At 41.7% G+C, this 14821-nt stretch overlaps 1 protein-coding gene across 3 annotated transcripts in view; it reads left to right on the top strand.

Annotated features, from left to right (window-relative positions):
- The first annotated feature begins 1025 nt into the window (after nt 1-1025).
- The window catches only part of Mctp2 (multiple C2 and transmembrane domain containing 2), a 236585-nt gene continuing 222789 nt past the window's right edge, over nt 1026-14821 (top strand). For all 3 annotated transcript variants that reach the window (XM_031386980.1, XM_031386978.1, XM_031386979.1), the window contains exon 1: nt 1026-1278. The gene's annotated coding sequence lies outside the window, so the exon portion shown is untranslated. The remainder of the gene's footprint in view (nt 1279-14821) is intronic.

Here is a 14821-nt window from a genome sequence, read left to right as displayed (position 1 = left end):
AACAGCTACCATGGACCAGAGGCTCTGCACTAGCTTTAGAATTTCTCAGACCCTATGGTTTTTAGCTATATTCAAACTGAGATTTATTAGAGGAAAGGTTGCCATCCTAATGGTTGGGTGATCTGCCTAGGCACAATTAGTTGTTGGGCCGGGATTTGATTTCAGGGCTTTCTGAGTTCAGAGCTAAAAAATGTACCAATCACACTCCAGTGTCACAGATTTTTCTATCCCCACAACAGCCTATAGAATGCTAAATCTGTCTCACAGTCAAGTTACCCTTTTGGTAATTCCTGTATCTAATTTCAAGACTGCTGTTCCCTGGAAAGGTGAATCCCTGATCTTCCAGGAGTCTTCTGTAGCCACCCACAGGCTCGGTCAGCACAGGATGGAAGTGGGGGTGGTGTGGGGGTGGAGGAGCAGCAAAACTGACAAACCCAGAAGGGAGCAAGATGTGTGTGTGTGTGTGTGTGTGTGTGTGTGTGTGTGTGTGTTGGGTGGGGGGATGTTGAACACAAAAGAAAGAAACAAAAGGTAAGTAATTACTGAGCATCTGAGGATCAAAATCTCAGGGGAGTGTCTTTAGGTTTCAGAGTCCTCAGAACAACTTCCAGGCCACCGAGCAGGTCATCCTTGAAGAAGGGGACAAGGCCCAGCAGATCTGGGTGACTGACTTCCATCCACCATCATACCCACATGGCACAGGTTTCCTGGGTTTGATCCCTTGGGTAGCTCTTCTTAGGGCTGTGGTAGTGAAAACGGAAGCTGTTCTCTGCCTAGTGGTCTTTTAGGAACAGACTAGGAGCATTGTTGAGATCTTCTGAACCTGGGGAAGAAAAGTGTTTACTAACTACAAGTTTGCAAAACATTCTCCCCCTCTTTCCTTCCTTTTGACTTTTAGGACACACCTTCCTCCCCTGTGAGCCAATCCAAATGAACGATTTCGGAATAATCACGCTCTGCTCGCCCAGCTAGCCTAGCGAACAGCCCAAACTCCTTTGGGTCACACCTGGAAGAGTCACCCGCAGCTGCCCCCGCGCTAGCTGGGAGGCGGCTCCAAGGTGACGCGAGCGCCTCCTCCCCTTTAAGGCGGGGCTCACGAGGGGGTGGCCGAGGAAGTCCCGCGGCTCTCGGGAAGCTCCTGTGTCCTTTACATTAGGGCTACTTGGTGTTCTCCGGAGCAGCGACCACAACCACAAGGGACAGCAACGGTGGATCCCACGCAAGTGAGGGGCGCGCGCCCGCCGCGCTGTGCTGGCCTGGGGACTCAGTCTCAGACAGGTGAGGGTGGTGGGTCACCTGGTCACGCGCATGGGCAGGGTAGCAGGGTCCTGAACAGTCTGAGGCTGGACATCGTTCTGCTTTAAGCCCAAATGGGAAGTTATCGATTTTAGGGGCCCGGGATGGGATTTAATGTCATTCCTAACCCGTGGTTGCCGGCTGGGGGTTAAGAGAAGTGTCTTTTGGCCCAGAGACAGGCATGAAGTGTTGGCGAACTTGAGAGGGCAGTCTGTCACAGTGTTTCTTAACATTTTAAAGGCCATACAGCAAGGCTTCACGGAGTCCAGTGGAGTTATCACTCCCGTTGGTTCTCGAATCTGGACTTTGCAGAGAGGTCAGTCCTTTGATTGGATGGGCTCTGGTGCATTCCGAGATCCTGAAGATGTAGAGACTCGCATTTCGGTCTTTGCGCTGGCATTTGCTCACTGTGGAAAACCCTAAGAGTAAGCATAGGTTATGAGCTCTCAGCCACATTTACCAAACAAAGCAAAAGTGATGACGATTGTAGTGAATTTGCAAAACGAATGTTTCTGCAGTTAGTTCCCTAGCGTTGTGTACGCTGTCCGGTTGTTAAATAGAGCTCGGATTTCACAAGATGAGTTTTCTCTGTAATTGGATTAGTTCCTCTGCAGCATGAGGATCCCAGCTGCGCCTGGATGCTGGAGGGATCCTGTGTGCCCTGGAAGCTACAAGCCTTCAGACACTTCAGGTGCTAAGGAGCTGCTCCGTGAACCCTGGGGCATTAGAACTCGGGTTTCTCCAGGCATATGAAAATATAGTCACCATTTATTCTGTGGGATCTCTGGATGATGATCCGATTAGCATCCAGGCCTTGATTGGGTCCCTGGCAATTCAATTAAACAAATATTGTACACCTGCTAAAGACAAGCCATCTAACGAACAGGCTGAGCTAGTGTTTGGTAGCCAGGTGTTGAGACAAAGGAAGGGAGGGTCTTAGAAGGTCTACAGCTTACAGGTGGTGTTTAGACAAGCCCAGGGCCACATTTATGATTGCTTCAGCATGGTCACCTCAGGTAAAAGATGCCATATAGGGAAAATGCAAGTCTTAAAGGAGTGTGGCATAAGCCACATTGAAAACAACGATGAGCGGGGCAGTGGTGGCACATGCCTTTAATCCCAGCACTTGGGAGGCAGAGGCAGGCAGATTTTTGAGTTCGAGGCCAGCTTGGTCTACAGAGTGAGTTCCAGGACAGCCAGGGCTACACAGAGGAAACCCTGTCTTGAAAAACCAACCAACCAACCAACCAACCAAACAAACAAACAAACAAACAAAAACCCAACGATGAAACCTGTCAGTAAATAAAGTTAAGAAACAATGAGGGTCAATTATATAAAGGGCTCTGTAGGTAAATAGGGCCCAATTATATAAACAGACACTTTATCTTATGGCATGAAATACACATAGTAGATATTAATTCCCCCATTCAGATGAGAAACAGAGGCAAAGAACAAGCCAATAGTTTGAACAAGGAGGTTGACCTAGAAATGGAACGTGGATACATCTGTGTGCTGTTTGGATAGTCCATGCTGTAGTAAGATCAGGCGATGTAGATCTGAAAGATTGGCTGGAAATGGGAATTTAATTATGTTCACAAAATCTTCTGCCTGAGGTTAAAGTAGGCTGAAGTGAAAACCAGTGGTTTGGTTTTGTTGTTATTGTGCTGGTAAAATGTGCCCTACCTGGGACAAGTAGATGGACAGCTATTTTTTTTTTTAGGGAAAATTATTATGTGACTTCTTTAGTCTATCTTAAAAGGACTGATATGTGCAAGTGGGGCTGGTTACTTCATATGTATTCTTTCTATGGCATATATTAATGTATTTCAACAATTGAGCTTCATTTCTTTCCCTAGCTGGGAAGTGAATAAAGGTACCATTGTCCCGTGGAAAAGACCTTGTGTTTGTATGTAAATCCATTTCTTATTAATAGGTGAATACCATTAAAAGACTGCATCTGTCTGTCCTCCAGCCTATCTCAGGAAACAGAACACATTGTGCAGCTTTGGCAAAGAATTCTTAGCATCCTCATGTCCTAGTTGTATAGAAGCCATGGCACCTCTGCTGACACATTTCTTAGTGCATGCAACATGGAACATCTAATTAAAGTTACTATGCTCTGTAAAATAAGTAAAGCTAGAACTCAGAATCCTGTCTATTTCCTGTCAAGGAGATTGTTTGCATTCTTAAAACCCTTTCTGCAATTACTGCAAACTAAATACAAAAATCAAAGATGTCCACAGTTTAATTATTTTTGAGGTGTTGCCAGTTAACTGATGAGAAAGGGCTTCTGCCTGTGTCAAAAGATCAGGTTACATATTCTGCCTAGATCACATGGCTTAGATTTCTCTATTTCCAATGAAATTGACAGGGCATCCTGAATTCCTCTTTAGGAACCTTTAACATCATCTGCAGGAGGTGTGTATAAGCCCATACTTGATTTGATTACAGGCCAATGGAGATAGAACTGGACCAGAAGACAGATGAGATGGAGAAATTTTCAGAAAGTCCAAAGGGCCAAAGTGTGGAGTGTGGACAGTGGGCAATGAGGCTATGGGGGCTGAGGCTTCTGTGTATCCTGAAAGGCAAAGCATTTGGGCACCCTCTTGGAGAAAATCTATACAAAATTTGAGTATGAAGGGGAATATTTATTTAAATGAGGATAAACTAGATGAGAATTCGAGTCTCTCTCTCTCTCTCTCTCTCTCTCTCTTTTCCCTCCCATTGCAATCTTATTGGGTAATTTATCAGAAATGTTTACAGAGTAATACTTCCTGTTTGTAGTCTGGCTTCTTCTCTCCTGAGACTACTTAGCATCTAACAGCTGCTTGGACCACAAAGCCCTATAAAGGTCTTAGGCTGAAGCTTAGGCTGAGTGAGGGGCAACTTGGTGTTTGGAGGGCAAGGGCTCCAGACCCTTGAACAGAGAAGAGGTAGCTGAGTGGGGTGGCAGAGACTCCTGGATTGCTAGAGATTCTTAGTACCTATGCCTAGTGAACAACTCAGATATAACCTCTAAGGCCTTCCAGGGATCTATTGTCTGTTTAGTTACCATTTACTAAGGATTTCCTGTATCTTAAAGTGAACTAAGGGCCTTAGTGCTCAGTTACCCTTGTTTCCAGGACAGGGCTTCACTCATCACAGTGCAGATGGCACCTTCATGAAGGATCGATGGGAGCCCTTGTATGTCTTCAGATGACTGGACTGAGTTTGGAGTTGGTAGCATTACTGAGTCTAGGAAGGGTTTTATAGGTGAGCAGAGGGCTACAGGAAGCCTGAATGTCTGTTTTTCCATGATGTTTTCATTGCCATAATGGTGTACCTTAGTCAGTTCTCATGGTATCTTTTCAGACCATCTGCATGAGCATCCCTGAGATAGCTCATTAGATGTGTGTGCTCTCAGACCTTACTCCAGGGCTTGGGAATCAACACCTCTGTATATAAGCATGGTGTTTTTTATTGAAGCACCTACCAGATGATCTCAGGCAAGATTATAAACCAATATAGAATTTCAGACAACAGAGCAGGCAACAGATCCATTTGGACTAAGAGTCACAGGGAAGTTAGTAATAATATAGATGTATTACTGTTGTAAAACAGGTTAAATATCCACATTCTGAAGGTCTTAAATCCAGAGGGTTCCAAAATCTGGGACTTCTGAGTATTGACATGATGCTTCAAGGAGAAAATTACACACCACACAACTGTTTTATTTTTGTCCACGATTATTTAAAACATTGTATAAGATTGCATGCATACTAGGTACAAGTTAAACCCAATGAACTTATGGATGAACTTGAGTTCAATCTATAAGATATCTCATTATATGCATGCAAATATTATAGTATCTGAGAAATTATCAAATCATAAACTCTTCTGGCCTAAGTATTTAAAAATAATTCTTATAAGATATAATTAACATCGGGCCTTGTATTGTTTATATATATCACATACTTATATTGTGCCATTCACACATATGTTTAAATGGTACCGTTTAATCACAAGTCCAAGCCCAAGGTGGTGCAGGGCTCTCCTTGTTTTAATGCAAAGGCTGGGAAACTTCAGAAGAGAGCAAAAAGGCTTTTCCTCTGTTCACAAAAGTATGGAAAGCCTTCCGATAGCATTCAGGGCAAGGCAGTCTGGATCCAGAACCACCTTTCTCATTCTGCGTCAGAGAAATTTTCATGGATGCCATTGTGTTGTGTTGGCATCGATGAGGAAATCTGAAAGGCAGGCACACACACACACACACACACACACAAGAACAAAACAAAGAAACAAAATCAACCTCATTGGGATACACCTTTTAGAACAATTCTGCCTCTTAATGAGTACCTTAGGTCCCCATGATTTTCTTTAGGGAGATTTTCTTTAGGGACAGATTCCCATATTGGAAAAGTCCATATAACTTATTCCTACTGAAGATGATTGACGTTTGAGTGCATAAATCACCTTCTTGTCCCCGTTTAAAAATAGTGGAAAGAAGCAACTGCGGAGCCGGGCGGTGGTGGCACACGCCTTTAATCCCAGCACTTGGGAGGCAGAGGCAGGCGGATTTCTGAGTTCGAGGCCAGCCTGGTCTCCAGAGTGAGTTCCAGGACAGCCAGGGCTATACAGAGAAACCCTGTCTCGAAAAAAACCAAAAAAAAAAAAAAAAGAAGCAACTGCGGAGAAGACTGGTTATTTTGCTTCGTGGTTTTATTGAGGGTACCATCTAGCATGGCAGGGAAGGGATGCAGGAGGGACCGTGGGCAGGTAGTTTCATATAGTATCATGTAGTATTGACAGACCATTTAGGTAGAGCAGAATCAGCTTTAACTTTCAATCTAGGCAACAATCCACTTCTTTCATGTAGGTGCCACCTCCTGATATAGTATACAGACTTCCAAAACAGCGCCACCAACTGGAGATCAGGTGCTCAAATATGAATGGATGGGGAATATTTTACACTCAAGCCCCAACAGGAGTGAATGGACATAATTGCATAATATGAGAGAGCCCCTTCCTGCAGCCACATTAGAGACTAAGAGTGTGTATCTTCAGTGAGTTTAATTGGGAGGATAGAGGCTGTGGAGATTGGGGTTCTTCAGATTTGCTAAGATCTGGACCTGGATTTGGGCTGGGAATAGAACTCCAGGCTTCCTGCTGATGGGACAAGCTTTTGATTTGAGAGCCTTTTAAAATCAAACCCTCTCCCCAGTCTATAGAAGACTTGAAGGTGATACTGCGCAAAGCCATTGCTCATTGAAAGATGGACAAAAGAGCTGTGCCTTTTGTACACACTTGTGGATTTTTTTTTTAAATTTTCCTGAAAACAAATATTCACATTTAATCTTAAGGTAGCTTATGTTATCAGACTGTGTAAGTAAGAACATAGAGCTACAGATATAAGTATATTGCGAATGTATCGACAGATGTTTTGCCCTTGAGTTTGAACTTCAGGTGACTGTCCTTACCTCTGGCTACAAACATTGAACTTAAGCTGGACAGTGACATGACATCTAATTTGGATAGCCTCAGCTGTTTCATCCTCTCATTCTGTTTTGCATGTGGTCACTTAGTGCTTGTCTTACTGTTACTTAATGGAGATAAAGAGGAGATCAGGTTCAACGTAATAACCTTTCTGGACCAACAGACAAGTATTGGCTCTTCAGTGCCTTTTGTTCTGACACTGTGAAATGAAATAATGTTATTGTTTGTTATTCAAGGTTTCAGGCTGTTTGCTTAGCTTAAGACAGTGGAGAATGTTGGAGGTATGGATAGATTTTCCAGACAAGTAGATATTCAATGATAATGAGATGAATGGGGGTGATGAGCATGGGAAGGTCTTGGCCTTAGGAAGGGATTTATACCAGTTTGGGGAGAAGAGAGTTATGATTTCCATGGACCTTGTATTTGAAATGACTGTATGACTCTGAGGAAAAGGATTGGGACCATCATACAAAAGTTTGCTATCTGTAAGGGAGTTGTATAAGATAGAGATTTAGAAGAATAGCTCTTTAGGTAATAGCTTATTCCTTGACTAATTATCACTTGATTTAATAATGTACTAGCTATGACAACTGAGTGAACAGATTGTATATAATCTACAACTAAATGGTAGGAAGTGGGCAATTTAGCAGGATGTTACAGTGGACACTTGGGCATTCCTCCCTCTGGCTAGGAAAGATGCTAACATAGTCCATTTCCTTTGAAGTGAGGGTGGAAGATGTTTTCTCCTGCCTTTTCTCTAGAAACTGGGGATGAATTCTCTACTCCTACTGACCTTTAATGCATTCCAAAGCCTGTGATGTAGCTGGGGAGAAAACTCTCTTAAAAGGACAGTTAAGCAAAGCTGGCCAAAGCAGTGGTGTGAACAGGGAGACTGTGGAAGGCTAAGTTGTAGAATCTGATTCTGTGAATATTTCAGACCACATTCATTTGTAAATCTTTAATTTTTCTCATATATATCATCTATTTCATAAAATCATATATTTTAATGTGACACAGATTGAACGGTGACAATTTATTGTGGCTGCCAACACATTTTAGCTCAACTTTTTAAATGCAGAATCTATAGATTGTCTTAGGTGTAGAGCTAAGTAGAAGGCTGTTTGAAATATGCTAAAATAAGTATATAAAATAAAATAATATACTGAAATAAGTATTTGTTCTCATTGGATCCTGTATACTAGAGTTTTAATTGTGACTAAAACGAATAGCTCTCTACCCCTTTAGAGATTATAGCATAGGAGGGGAGCCAGACATTTCCAATTGAGTGAACTTCAAGTGCTGTTCAAGATTAGGGGCAGGTGCTATGGGGGTTCTTGGGTAAGGCAACTTCTAGGCAGCTGCTGACCATAGCAGGAAGTGACAGGAGAGGTGGTTAGGCAGGGACCTAAGAGGAAGCTTGCAGGACGCACTGGATGGATGCTTTTGAGGAACTACAAGCCTCAGCCACGCAGTTTCAGCATTGTTAACGAAACGAAGCAAATGAAAAAGAGATCTGTCAACCAACAATGAGGCCCGAAAGGAAACTACTAAGTGAACATGTGTGTTGGAGGTTGTGTTCTGAGAAATGCTGCAAAGAGACATCTCAGCTCCAAGAGACAATGGAGAGGATCGTAGATACCATAATCCCCTGAAGAGCAACAACAGAACCCCACAAAACCTTTCAAACCCAAACTAATACTGGCAGCAACTGAATAATGATTATGTAACACATGTTTGGCTTGGTGCATGGTGCATGATGAGCTCTTTTTCAGCATTATAAAATATGCTGGCTGGCATTTTAAACTGAGAACCTCTTGGTATATCACTCATGAACATTGTATTTCTTGAATCACAATAAGCCACGTTATTCCTATAGTAGCTTTGCTCTCAGAGTAGAATATATGCATCTATTGATATAAATACATCAGCTCAGCTTATCGATATAAATACATTAGCTCAGCTTCCTAGATAATGTTCTGGACATGATCTTCAGGGTTAGCTCCTGTACCACCTGTTTCTGTCCCATGAGTGAGTGATAGCTCAGAGGTGATGTAGTCATTCCCCGCCCCCCGCAATTAGTTGCTCACAGTCTGTTGGGTAGAATGTGTCTGTAGCTCTCTGTTTTCACATCTGTCATTCTGTGCTCAAATGTCTCTTGCCTCTTGCCTAAGCAAACCCTGTGATGATCTTGGTCTGACTCCCCTTCCCTCCTTATCTTCTTTCTGGTATGTATCCATTCTGATTTCCTTCCACAAAGCCGAGTGTTTTGAATGCTATAGGAATCCTTGGTAGAACTCACCTGCAACATTTGGGCCTTGTCTGAACAGGTAGAATTCTCTGGCATTTCTTTCCTTCCCTTAAGTCTCAGGTGAGCTGGCAAAGACCTGGGAGAAGGAGAAGGCTCCCAGGAAGTTTTCTTTGTTAATATTTAATAAGACATGGGAGGGTTAGGAAGGTACATTATGAATTGTCTTTAAACCTTGTGAACTTTTAATGCATAAAACAACAAAACAGTTTGAACAAGCAGGTGTGACTCAGGTTGTTGCTAACAGATTGGTAAGTTTGATTGCATCATCCTCTACTTCCTCTCCAACATCCAGCCTTTTTTCAGTTTCTAGCCTCATCATAAGTCCAGGATACCACCTCACTATTTGATCACATGGCTTCCATGTTCCATGGCCAATACATATTTTTCATTATTTCACATTTGTAAATAGTCACTTGGGAGCAGTCACTTGGTTTTTTTATGGATTCCATTCTGCATAGAGTCAGCTGGTGTGTTTTGTACTCTGTGTAATCACTCTCCAAATCCTCTGCCAAGTGCAGTATTATCTCAGTTTCTCTACTTTGTAGGATCCCTACTTATTAGGAGTCACCCTCATTTGACTAAAGAAGAAACACGTACAACTTACAGGTACAAAGACCAAGTTGGTTGGTGTTCAGGCCAACATTTGCTTGTTTAAATATCTCTCTACTATCACATTTCAAATCAGCTCTACTTTAATCCTTTCACTGTTGTGCTTCTTATTGGCGTTCAGGACTCACAAAGACTAATCACAAGACTTCTATGTCACTAAGACTCATTACAACAAATATTTTAGTATTTCCTCTGCTTGTTGGATTTTGAGGAGGGTGGTTAGTCCATACATTCTCAGGTTCAATACCAAGGTGAGACTTTTCAAAGCATGAGAGACAGTGATGAGAATGGTACATTGATGGAACCCTTGGGCATCCTGCTGACTCTGTTACGGAGATGGGTGTGTGTGTCTTTGATTTTATACAGAACACTCAAATGCATGAACACACACACACACACACACACACACACACACATTTTTAAATTATTTTCTTGCCAGATTGTGGACACACAAAGGTAAATACTTTTCAGTGTTCCCTTTTCTTAATCTGACCCAGTGGATGTTATAGATTCATGATTATTCAGTCAAATTTGTGGAAGGAAGCAAGCAGCTTCCATGTTTTTTGGTTTTTAAAGATTTTATTTATTTTATGTATCTGAGTACACTCTAGCTGTCTTCAGAAACACCAAAAGAGGGGACCAGATGCCATTACAGATGGTTGTGAGCCACCATGTAGTTGCATGAATTGAACTCAGGAAGTCTCTGGAAGAGTAGTCAGTGCTCTTAATCACTGAGCCATCTCTCCAGCCCCTCCATGTTTCATTCTTGATTGCTCATATAAAATCAAGTCACTCTCTGGTTTTCTTTTAGATGATGCAAGCTTTTAAGTAGAAACAGAGGTTGACATTTCAAAACTCTAAAAGTATCTTTGCCATTGATTACATTCAGGTGCTTATTCACATATCCGTAAACATATGGGTGCATTTATCAAAAGAGTCTTTTCAGGATCTACATTACACAGCTATGGTTGATGTTCTAGTTTTTCCAGTCTTAGAGGGTGGGCACTATTCTTATTCCCAGAAAGGCTTTGGGAGATAATTCAAGATCCTTCAATTTTTGTGTCTTTGGCGACATAGTCTTAGCTTTTTAGGAAGCTCTAGCTAATAGAATTTAATGGGAAGTGAGGTATAATTAAAGCACCCACAATCCACACTTCAGCTTTAGTATGCCTTTGAGAAGGACACAGCTTGTGGTTTGTAGGTACTCTGATAAGAAACCAGGTCACTTTATGGTACGTTATGAGGGGCTGGAGAGATGACTCAGAAGGGAACGTACTTGGTGTGCAAGCAGATGAGGACAAGTGGATCCCTGAGTCTCATGTAAACGCCAGGTGTGATGGTCTGTGTTTACACATCTGGTGCTAGCAAGGTAGAGACAGGCAGGTCCTGGCAGTTGACTAGTCAGCCAACCTAGTCTTTATGATGAGCTTCAGGTTCAGTGAGAGACCCTGTCCTAAAAAAATAAATACTAAAGGAAGACACCCAGAACTGACATTTGAGCTTCAGACACAGGCATATGCAAATGCATGCACACACGGACACACACACATACACACATACACACACACAGACACAGACACAGACACACACACACACACACACACACACACACACAACTTGATATTTTTGTTATTTTTTTTTTAAATTAAAGTTTCACCAAATAGAGATGATGGGTGTATGTTGGTAGGAGTTTGGAAGTTTTCCTTGGTTTTCACTGACCTCCCCTGAATCTAACCAGTCAGAAACCCAGTCTTCCTGTCAATTAATTCTGTCCTGTCTGTGGTTGTGGGTGAGCATTGAGCTAGTACCCATAAAGTGTTTGGCAGTGTGTTGATTTCCTGATGCATGGCAAACCATGGTTTAAACTGGTACACAGCATATCCCCTTTCATACACACATCTTCATACTGTTGGCCGGAGTATGCATGCATAAACTCCCTTTCCCTTTTCTGGACGTGAGCATTAGAAAATGTGGAGTTGTCCCTTTATGGAGAAGGAGTAGTCTGGGCTGAGTCACAGTTCGTTGCGTGCTTCCATGCACAATAACCATTTCCTAAGGCATGCCTTTTAAATAAATGTGTTCAGTGTTAAATGGACAGGGAGATAATAGGCCATTTTTGCTGTCATTAATGTGTCATTTAAAAAAAAAAATACTTCCGGGGGCTGGAGAGAATGCTCAGTTGTTAAGAGCATGTACTGCTCTTTCAAAGGTATTGTATTTGTTTTCCAGCACGGCTGGCTTCAAGCACCCATTTCAAGTAGCTAACTACAGGCTGCAACTCCAGATCTAAGAGATATTAGGTCCCTGGTCTCCTCAGGCCTCTTCATTCATGTTCACATATTGTAAACAAACACACATGCTTGTATATAATTTAAAAATAAAAAAATAACCTTATGTTTGAATAAGAGTATAGTTTTTTTTTTTAAAAAAAATAAACACCTTTGAAATTGATTAACATTTTAAAGCCTTAAAATGTCTGACATTTAGTATTGGATTCTAAAGGATTCTCTGAAGTCAGTAAAACTTGTCTAGCTATGTCTATTTAAACAGAAAAGTGTCTTCAGACTTTTCTCTTAGTTCAATGTGTCTTTCAAGTGGTGCTGAGTTACACATGGGGTAGACCAGTTAAATAACTTCTACCGCAGACAATCAGTTATAGAGGCTTATACTGTTTGTATCCCCCCTCCCCTTGAATTTACCACCAGCATGGTGGTGAAAAGAGACTTAGTTTGGGGCTGAGGGTAAATCAGATGTCGACTATGACAGATAGTAGTTTTAGACATGATTGTCACAACAGTTTCGCTCATAAATCAGCACTGAAAATACTAACATGGTGGTACTGTAAATATCAGTAATGGCAGGTGGGCCAGAGTTCCTCCTATATGATGATTACAGTCTGTGTTCCTCTAACACATGTAAGTGGGGGAGTCTGGCTTTTCAGCATTGAGCAGCATACAGAGACCCAGTGTGACTGAAGCTTCTCTTCCAAGATTAGAAATCTGTGAATCAGGGTTTTATCCTATGTCATTTTCTAGTGCCATTAAATTATTGTTTGAAAACTATAGCAACAGCAACCCTAAACTAAGGTTCCCTCCAAGGAGACAAAAATGAAAAGTTAAATTCAGTCCATGGATTCAACTTTTTTTAAAGATGAAGTGCTGGCTGCTGGCCTCCTGAGAGCCTACCCAAACCTTTAGATGGTTACCTTCCTTTTAAGATTTCTTTTTCTTTTTATATTTTGTATAGGAAATCTGAGGTCAGAACACAGCTAGCAGACATGAGCACCCTATCCAAAGTGCCAGCTTTAGTGTCTTCTTGCTGAGTACAGTATAATTTCCTGAAAGCTGGAGTACACCCAAGCCAAACTGACAGTTTCCTGGAAGATTATACTGAGTCAGTGGCTTTGCTGAACGCATACACTTATTTCCCTAATTGTTAGGAAAGGGTTGATTGGCCACCCTTTCATGTTTATATGGGACAACAGTGAAAATAGACATCACTCTTAGTCTCAAAAAGTCTGTCTCAGATGGATCTGATGCCTTGTGTTCCCAGATACACGAGAGTGGGAAGCTGAGGCAGCTTCATGATTAAGAATGCAGAGCTATGTGGACGAGCCTGGATCTTGTCTGTATGCCACTCAGCAAGTTACCTATAGGTCTCTGTGTTTCAGTTAGCTAATCAGCGAGCTAGAGGCTGCTAATAGAGTTATGAGGATTAGATGACAATATCCCGAGGCGTTTGTTCTTGAAGCCAGAGGCATCATTTGCTCACTGTGAGGGGTATCTGCAGTCATTACAATTTCCCATCCTCATGGTAAGGAGGCTTGTTTTATCATTAATGAACCATCATGTGTCCTGTTGGCTTACATCAATAGACCCTAATAATTGCTTCGTATTTAAAACTCATTCACAGCATTATATCTCAGAGAGAAGATTTCTTGGGATGTTGCTAATCATTCCTGGCTTTTTCCATGTGGATTCTCTCAGGGGCATTGCAAAATGCACACTTGGGAGTTATCAGTTTAAGCTGTTACATGAGAGTGTCCTCTTCGTTGAGCTGAAAGCCATACTGATTCCATCAGTGTGGTGGGGGAAATCAATGTGACCTTTCTGAATGATGAATGATTTTAATATGAAGAACAGCATTCTAAAACTTATTGCTGAGAGATGCTGCTATAACCAGAAGCCATATAAATACTGGAGGCCTCACCACAACAAGCATTACTACTGAGTAGCTCCTTTGGTTGTTTTGAAACAAAAGTGGCATGAGCTTGACAAATGTCACTTGAATTATTCTCTGACAAATTTAGATTTGTCAATGAACATGATTGATATAAGCATACAGCATATTCAGAAATTTGTATTTTAGGCAGTTTGGTATGTATGTACAGGTGGGTGTACATGGGAGTGAAGTCTGTGTGTGCATGTGTGTGTGTGTGCATGCGTGCCTGCATGTATACATGATTCATTTGAATCCATTCTTGGGCATTTTGGGGGGAAGAGAGTAAAAGGTGTATGCTTACAGATTTGACATCATCATCTGGGGACTTTCTGCTTTCAGCTAGGAGTCTCTGCAGTTGGTTATAGATGCTTCTCCCTATTAAGAAAGTCAAGAACTCTATGGCCTATCTGTTGACTGCAATTTTGTAATGGCAATAATGGGAATGGAGTGTTCATTATTAAATGATTTGGAAAATGCACTTGGGATGTATAGTGGGTAAAACATACTCTACCCTCACAACTATTCTGCTGGAGTTCCTCCTGGGCATCTAATGAGGCTTTTAGAGAGATAATAATGGGACATTATTGATCTAATGCCCTTAGTACTGTGCACAAATACACCTATATTCCTTATCTTAGAGCAGTACCCTTTTCCTACAGTCTATGATTTTAAAATGGCTAATAGTTATGACACCTGTTAGGTGGATGCCATGCACTGGTCTCTAGGCAGGCTTGGATTTATGGTAAATATTCAGTCATGATACAAGTAGATTTAATTGTCTGGATACACTCACCTCTCTGTCCTTCTACCCCTCAATCCATCTATCCATCTGTCTAATTGAAATACAGTGATGCACTAAGTATTTATGTGGACCAGCAAAATGCACTCCTTTAAGTTCATATCTCATTGGGATCG

The sequence above is a fragment of the Mastomys coucha genome, unplaced genomic scaffold (assembly GCF_008632895.1).
Source record: "Mastomys coucha isolate ucsf_1 unplaced genomic scaffold, UCSF_Mcou_1 pScaffold21, whole genome shotgun sequence".
In the NCBI taxonomy this organism is placed as follows: Eukaryota; Metazoa; Chordata; class Mammalia; order Rodentia; family Muridae; genus Mastomys; species Mastomys coucha.
Note: the sequence above shows the minus strand (reverse complement) of the source record. Positions and strands in the feature narration are given on the sequence as shown.